Genomic DNA, 9320 nt, shown 5'->3' on the forward strand with positions numbered 1-9320 from the left:
GTAGAAGTGGAGCAATATTCCATTTACTTAGGTATGTATTTTAGGCGGATTTTCAGAAAATAGGGCTGTGGGCTTAAAGAGGTTAAAGGACCAGACCAGTCTTTTTGACATGGGCTCCAAGTAATATTTGCCTTGATACAAAAATCAAGGCGCCCTTATTTTTTCATAATCTTTTACCGTCACTGAAAATGTGTATTATTTTCGGATGATTCCTCACTTCCATTGTATCTGAAAAAGTGTCTTACAAACCACATGGACTGACACCACACATGACTAAAATCAATTGTTTTCTGAAAAGTTTTGCCATATTGGTATTTTAGTCAGATGTTAGCATGGTGTTTTAATCAGATGTTAGCATGGTGTTTTAATCAGATGTTGGCATGGTGTTTTAATCACATGTTAGCATGGTGTTTTAATCACATGTTAGCATGGTGTTTTAGTCAGATGTTTTCATGGTGTTTTAATCAGATGTTTTCATGGTGTTTTAATCAGATGTTTTCATGGTGTTTTAGTTAGATGTTAGCATGGTGTTTTAGTCAGATGTTTTCATGGTGTTTTAGTCAGATGTTAGCATGGTGTTTTAGTCAGATGTTAGCATGGTGTTTTAATCACATGTTAGCATGGTGTTTTAGTCAGATGTTAGCATGGTGTTTTAATCACATGTTAGCATGGTGTTTTAGTCAGATGTTAGCATGGTGTTTTAATCAGATGTTAGCATGGTGTTTTAATCAGATGTTAGCATGGTGTTTTAGTCAGATGTTAGCATGGTGTTTTAGTCAGATGTTTTCATGGTGTTTTAATCAGTTGTTTTCATGGTGTTTTAATCAGATGTTTTCATGGTGTTTTAGTTAGATGTTAGCATGGTGTTTTAGTCAGATGTTTTCATGGTGTTTTAGTCAGATGTTAGCATGGTGTTTTAGTCAGATGTTAGTGTAACGGAGGTACCGCAGTATATCCACAGTCACGGGTGCAAGTAGTGACGTGGCTGTGGATGGTAAGCGGTACTGCAAGTAAACTCACTCCCCAGAGGCATCCAGACCCGGAAGCAAGCAGTGAATTCACTTCTTGCTTAGTGGTCTGTGATGCCGCCCGCGATGCGGGCGTCCGGGGTTCAACTCCCACTCAGGGCGATCCCTTAACAGGGGTCGAATCGACTTTAAACACAACGCAGACAAGATCACACCGGCTACATGTGGTGCCGTGACCCGGATGCCCTGGGTGGAGTGAGTTTAGTGGGGTGAGTGTAACGGAGGTACCGCAGTATATCCACAGTCACGGGTGCAAGTAGTGACGTGGCTGTGGATGGTAAGCGGTACTGCAAGTAAACTCACTCCCCAGAGGCATCCAGACCCGGAAGCAAGCAGTGAATTCACTTCTTGCTTAGTGGTCTGTGATGCCGCCCGCGACGCAGGCGTCCGGGGTTCAACTCCCACTCAGGGCGATCCCTTAACAGGGGTCGAATCGACTTTAAACACAACGCAGACAAGATCACACCGGCTACATTAGCATGGTGTTTTAGTCAGATGTTAGCATGGTGTTTTAGTCAGATGTTAGCATGGTGTTTTAGTCAGATGTTAGCATGGTGTTTTAGTCAGATGTTAGCATGGTGTTTTAGTCAGATGTTAGCATGGTGTTTTAGTCAGATGTTAGCATGGTGTTTTAGTCAGATGTTTTCATGGTGTTTTAGTCAGATGTTAGCATGGTGTTTTAGTCAGATGTTTTCATGGTGTTTTAGTCAGATGTTTTCATGGTGTTTTAATCAGATGTTTTCATGGTGTTTTAGTCAGATGTTAGCATGGTGTTTTAGTTAGATGTTAGCATGGTGTTTTAGTCAGATGTTTGCATGGAATGTTAGTGAGAAAATGTGGTGACGTTCTTTCTAGTTTATGTGGTGTTTAAGACACATTTTCAAATACAAAGACAGTGGCTCAGGAGGTAGAGCAGTCGTCTGGTAATAATCCGGAGGTTCCCAGTTCGATCCCCGCTTCTCCCAGGCAGCATGTTGAAGTGTCCTTGAGCAAGACACTTAATCCCTAATTGCTCCCGATGAGCAGGTTGGCACCTTGCATGGTTGCCTCTGCCGTCGGTGTGTGAATGTGTGAGTGAATGGGTCAAATGTAAGGAACAAATTGTAAAGCGCTTTGGATAAAAGCGCTATATAAATGCAGCCATTTACACTGGAAGCCAATGGCAAGTGGTAAATCAGTAGAACATTTTATAATTATGCTGAAGAGATTTTTGTATTAAAGCAACAACGATTTGGAACCCACATGTCAAAAAGATGGTATGGTCTTTTGAAACAGTGTTGCCAACTTAAACACTGTCTCTTTCTGCTTCCCCCCCTGCAACAAGGAAATTATAACAGAAGAAAGGGTCATCACATCAGAACCAAGGAAACTATAACAGAAGGAAGGGTCATCACGTCAGAACCAAGGAAACTATAACAGAAGAAAAGGTCATCATTTCAGAACTAAGGATACTATAACAGAAAGAAGGGTCATCACGTTACCCGTGAAGTGTGGAAACTTTCAGTTTGGCCGACATTGAGTTGAATGGGATCATCTTTTATGAGCTGTCATTTAAACAGGTTATTACCTCGGATGTCAGAATCATTGGCAATTTGTTGCATTGTTAACTAACGTTTGATATATTGGTTAATGTATTATTTCCTCAGATAGCTGGTATATTTAGAATTTTAATACAGGCTTCAATAGAACTGGCACCAAGCAGAGCATAGGACCATGGTATTCTGACGTGATGACCCTTCCTCCTTTTATAGTTTCCTTGCTCTGTAAATAGCTGTAGTGTACAGTGTATATTTATGTAGAGGAAGTGACAGTTGTGTGTGTGTGTGAAGAAAGATTCATATTTTTTAATACTTTGTTCAAGTTCTGTTTTGTGGACCAATAAAAACCTGTGTGCTCTGAGGCGGTGTTTTGTCTCCTAGTTCTCCACCCGTTTTATGACCTTGTAAAGTCAGAGCCCCATTCATTCATGCGATCCAGAACCGGGCCATAAGATATTTTTTAGGAGTCCATAAATACACACCAAAAGGGGCTATAGAAGGGGACATGGGGTGGGATTCTTGCTTGGTCAAGCAAAAAGGTGAAATGGTGAGGTTATGGAACCGCCTGGTCCAGCTGCCAAATGGCAGGGTGACTAAAAAGATTTTTAATTGGGACAGAGCACACGGTCATCCCTGGTCAAGAGAGATGTCTATGATTTTTTCTTCTACTGACTTGAGTATGATTTTTATGAACAATTTGCAGTGTAAGGTTCACATAATTAAAACAAAATTATCAACAATCCATCAGGATAAGTGGAAGGTGGAGATTTTGAAAAAACCTAAACTTAGAAAATATATTGCAATTAAAAATGAGTATTTTACTGAACCTTATGTAATGTTAAACTTAAAGAGAAGACGGAGGTCTCTGTGTGCCCAGTTGAGGTCTGGCACCCTGCCATTGGCTGTGGAAGTGGGTAGATTCCAGGGTAAACCTGAGGAGGAGCGGTTGTGTGTTCTGTGTGATCTGGGAGTGGTGGAGGATGAATATCATTTTGTTTTTTATTGCCCTTTGTACACTACTTTGAGGAGAGCTTTATTTGCAAAAATTCAAATTATAAACCCAGATTTGTTTTGGCAGTCTGAGAGCTGTATGTTGAGTTGTTTTTTTGTGGAGGACATCTTTGGTTTTGCAGGATTTTTGGAGAAGGCATGGCACCTGAGACAAAACACACTGTATCCTATATAATTGTATTTGAATTCACCTTGTTTTTCTGTTTATTTACATTGAGTACAGCTTGTGTTATATTACGTTTTATTGTATTTTCTTGTATTTTCTTTTTTTATGGCCATCTTGGTCTGTGACATTTGTTAAGTAATGGGTAAAGTATATTGTTATATACTTATTGTTATGTGTCTTGTAAGCCCATATGGGCTGGGCATACATCTGTATGTAAGACACGAAAATAAAAATATCAAATCAAATCAAATCAAATCAAATCAAAAAATCATTGTCAATGGAGCCACACCAGATTTTACATCACTGGGGTCGGAGGGGTCTCTCTCTGAATTCTAGCTTTAGGAGAGAGTGGCACTTGTTCACAGATACTGACTGAACTGTCCTGGGCCACAGGAAGAACATACCTGAATTCTTCAAATGGGTGGCATTCCGCTTTAACTACTAGATGACCTCACAAGGATAGATATGAGGAGCAATCTTGGAAGATGAATCATTTTGGCCTGTAATGACTTTGAAGAGGTGCCAATTTAAAGCTACAATGTGTAAGATTTTTTTTGACCGAATTTTGCTCCAAATATATCTGAATGTGGCCATACTAACTCACAGTTTCATTGACCAGTGTAGCAGCAGTGCAAAGATATTCCATTCTAAAGTTTCTTAAACCAATATATAAATACACTATGGTAGTAGCCATACTGGCCAGTGGTATAACTAGTGAGCGCAGGTAGGGATATACTGCATACCGATATATCTGTTACCCATACTGTGCGGATTGTGAACTCTTGTCGATACTAAATGTATATCTGCCTACTGCTTCCACTGTCTACAACTGTCTTGAGCACAAACAGTTTGGGTGGCTGGGGTCTTTCAGGATCCTGTGTGCCTTGCTGACGCACCGCTTGGTGAATATGCTGTCTATGGTGGGTAGTTTGCATCCGCAGACCGTCTGTAGTGTGGCAGTGAAAGGGTTAACCTTCTGTATCGTCACAGTGAAAGGGTTAACCATTTGTCATGTGGCAGTGAAAGGGTTTTTATTTATATAATATATATTTGTATATTATATTACTCGTTGCCTTTATTCTTAAGCTTAGCATTGTATTTTATTTGTATAACTTTTTTTTTATCATGTCTATTTTATTTTATTGATCTATTCTATTTTATTATTTGTATTTTTGCACAATCAAGGCGGGCATGGCCACCTACATTTCACTGCATGTCTCGTGTATGTATGTGACAAATAAAACTCCCGACTCTTGAATGAAGAGTGACTTCTTACCCAGTGGCGCCATCTTGTGGCCTGAAGTATGTTACTAGTCTTGAATGTTTTCTCTGACATCACATATTGCACGCTGCACCACAGTGTCCACTGTCCAGTGTGTGTAAATGTCACGTTCCTACCGTTTATTATCAGACTCTCAGTCCACTTTTCATTATCCTCCATCTCTGTCTCAATAGCCTCCATTTTGTCATGTTCAATCACCACCACAGCTCTTCTGGCACCTACTGCATCTCCGACTCTGATTTACACATCTTTGCAAAATGATTCTTCTTTTTACATGACCTCCATGTCTGGCTGAAGGCCTTTTTTTTTTTTTTTTTTTTTTTATGATCCTTTCCTCATGTGTTTCTAAAGATTTACAAGTTTTTATAGAGTAATACTTTTTTTTGTCTTTTTATAATACATCCACATATCTTTTAGAATGGTGCAGAATAAAACTGAATATTGATTAATTTATCATTTAAACATCTTTTGTGGGACCAACATTAATGTTGTTGTTTACATGTATGTATGTATGTAGGGCTGACCTCAACTAGTCGAATAGTCGACTAATCGATCGAAAGGAGCCGTATAGTCGAATGCACAATTTTTTTTAAAGTATAATATATTTTTGTATCATTCTTTCCAAAAGAGGCCTAGAAGCTTGGCTAACGCTAATGGCGTGCATACCAGTGAGGCTAACTGCCTAAGAAAACGGGCACAGAGGCACTGAAAGAGGATTTCACCCGTCTAATTAACACACTATAGGCAAATAATTATCAAGATGTATCCATCAGTGGACCAATTGCATGCTTTCGCAGTAGACTGCTTCAGACATTAATAAAGTTTTCAATCAATCAAACCTACTCCCTACTAGCGAGGTGGGTCGCTACAGTATTTTACACAAATGTCCAGTGAAAAGTAAGAATGATTGTATTGTATGTGAAATAGACTAATAGTGTTTATTGTATTTGTTCTGCTACAGGCATATTTATTTTTGTAGTGTAGTAAATGTTTTGATGTACAAGACACAAGTTGTGTTGTAATTGTGATGACATATGGATGAATGTAATGCATGTCTTCATCTTTTTATCAGAAATTCACTCATATCCAACAAACCATAGTAATAAACTCCACTTACCTTTCTGTCGGACATAGCCATCAATTCAACATTAGCTTTAGAGTTCCTAAACTCTGGAACACTCTAAGTTCATCATTGAGGTCAACAACCTCCTTATCTATATTTAAAAAACAATTAAAATCTCATTTAATTTCATCATAAATCATCAACACATTAAGTTACTCCTGTGCATCAGTGTTACATCTACTGTATGGCTGCTTGTTCTTTTTCTTCATTATATACTGTTCATATGTTATTCTCCTCTCCTTTGCCTTCTTGTACTTAAAAAAAGAAAAATCTTGTTATTGACTCGTGGCAACCTTCCATGTTTTCGCTATAGTGCTTGACTGCCTTATGTCTCTGATCCTGTTTTGAGTTTATTTTCTAGACCATGTTTTCATGTATTTCGTATGTTTATGGACAATGGGATGGGAGTGGAACTTTGTACAAGCCCTTTGGGCTTCGTTCCCTCCTAGCACTGTTTTTTTTTTTTTTTTTTTTTTAAATAATGTGCTAAATAAATAAACTAAACTAAGCATGTAAAATGATTGGAGCGCGCACTGTTTGACGAGTGCTTTGCAGGGACACACACCATGCTCACCACGACTATGCTTGCACCTCATGGTACCATAGCACCTCAAATGCCCTAAAAACAAGACTACAAACATCACAAAACAAACTGGTCAGACTACTGCTTGACCTTACTCCTAAAACACACCTCACCCCTGCCCACTTTGTCGTCTACTCTAAGCCATCCTAGGTTGTCAGAGTACAGCAACTTGCAATGGGCCTGGTCTACAAAATACACTACACCACTAAGATACCCATGTACATGTCGAAATACTTCCCAAAGGTCAGTGAATTCCACGACCACAACACCAGAGGGAGTTCCACAAATCATGTTCAACCCAGATTCGGCTCAAACAAGGGACTAAACACGTTTTGCAATTATGCCACAACAATGTGGTACGCCCTACCCACAGCCGTAAAGTAATGTGAATCCCTACCCTCCTCCAAAACCACTCTCAAGAGCACCTACATATTTTTTATGATCTTTCTCTTAACACATTGTCTGCCACGCAGTTTGCCCATCTTATACCACTCTCTGCCAGTGCTGTAACCCCATGGAGTCGCTCACCTTCTTTGCAGGGCTATAACTTTTTTAATATTATAGCTATATCGACATTACTATGGCCCATTCAACATCGGGTATCTGTCGTTCCGGATGTGGAAACGTTATATTTTTCCATTCATACATTGTCGTGTTAGTACCGTCGTGAATATAAGTATGTTTTTAGAGTGTAGAGCAGTAATTCCTAGAACGTGTTATATTATACATAATCGATTGGCGTTTCGTTCCTTGCAAATGCATATGATCGCTATACATTATGCTCCATCATCCGTGAAGGAAAGGGGGGGGGGGGGGACGTTTATGATTCCTTGATTGTCAGTAACGGCTTTCTTTAGTACGACATCATACGTTGATCAGATGGATTGCAATGAAATAAATGCACAATCGAGCTGGAATTAACGTTAGATTCCTCTTACCTGTGGCCGATGAGTCTGGAGGAAAAAAATTCTAATTATTTTATTTCCATCTGCTAGATCCATTATCCATTTGTACGACACAATAAACGCCGAAAGCATATTGATTCTTGCGTCTCGAAAGCGATCCAATGCACTCGAGGTGTTTGTCTGGATCCACGTAACAAGATAGCTCTGCCGGAACCTTTTCCCTGATGCACAGAGCGCCACATCCGGTTTAGAGTGGAGTGCAACTCGCCCGAAATCCACCAGGCGGCGGTATTGAGGCGTTGCAATATCAGACAGAGTCCAGCTGGCTCCCGGAGCCTTCCTGGATGAATTATGAATGCCAATAGCGAATAAAGGAAATAACGATCATAAAAACGAGTAAGCTCGTTGTTGGCATTATTAGGATTGGCGGGCAATAACGAGTAAACTCGTTTTTGGCGCAGGATGTGTTAAACAGTAGGCTACTGTATATTTGTATGTCATAAATGTCTTGATGCAACAGTACTGTATATCTGTATGTCAATCATGTATATTTCATAAATGTCTTGATGAATTGAAAATGGGGGACCCTGATGTAAACAAGACGAAAGTATTTTTCTGGTCTGCATCCTCTTAACACTTTCAGTGCCACAAGGTGGCGCCAGAGTTAGCGCTTCAATGCCACCATCGGCGCCAATGTTACGCTTAATATCGCCTAATCTATGTTTTAAATTGTGGCTATGTGTCTAATCTGCCCGTCGCTTATCAAAGAATCCTTTTCCAGTCAGTGCTGTCAAGGCCGATTGGTTTTTTATCGCTTCATTTCCGTTTGAGAGCATTTTGAAAAGCACCCGTTTTGAGGTAAAAAACAGTCCATTCTGGACCATTCTATGATAATCGTCTTTTACTGGAATATTCCAGAACGTTGATATTTGTCGGCCTATTTATGAATCGTTTTCAAATAAACGCTAGATGATCAATATTATACGTGCACGCACGCACATTCGAGCCGCGCACGGATAATCGCCGTGTTCATTTCCTCTTGGATTTTTACAGTGAAACCGATAGAGGACATTTCACAAAACAGCTTATATCTTCATCAAAATGAGTCTGATTATCCTAACACTGATAACATAGATGGTATCCAACTGGTATATTCCAATTCCTGATCACCATTCGAAAAAATCGATAAGTGTATAGATCCAACGTGATACAGTAGTACACATGATTCCGCGGGTCTCAGAGGCTCCAGAATGAACTGTGATAACCCCGGCTGCATCAGTGGACTGGAAAATGTGGAGTACAGGATTTTTTTCCCCATCCATTTTCATTGAGTCCATTCCAAAATCCCTTATGTCATCTGGGAGACAATAGGGGGCGCTTTTTTCCACATCTGATCGCCGGCGGCGCTCGGGTAGACTAGGGTAGGCTCGCGTGATGCAATATAGTTTCAGATCGCAAAAAAAATCTCGTGAGTGGCTTTCAACAAGATATTAATAATTCCGAGAAAACTCATGAGTGGCATAGAAAGTGTTAACAGTTGTTTGTATTGAGCCGTACCGTATTGTACCCAAAGAAATAATAACTTGGACACCATGTTATATTTACAAGAAAATTTGTCAGACAACTTGACTACATTTCTTTTTTAATGTCTTTACTGAAGCACGTCTCTTTCATTTCTGTCTCA

Source organism: Notolepis coatsorum (assembly GCF_963971535.1).
Source record: "Notolepis coatsorum genome assembly, chromosome: 1".
Lineage (NCBI taxonomy): Eukaryota > Metazoa > Chordata > Actinopteri > Aulopiformes > Paralepididae > Notolepis > Notolepis coatsorum.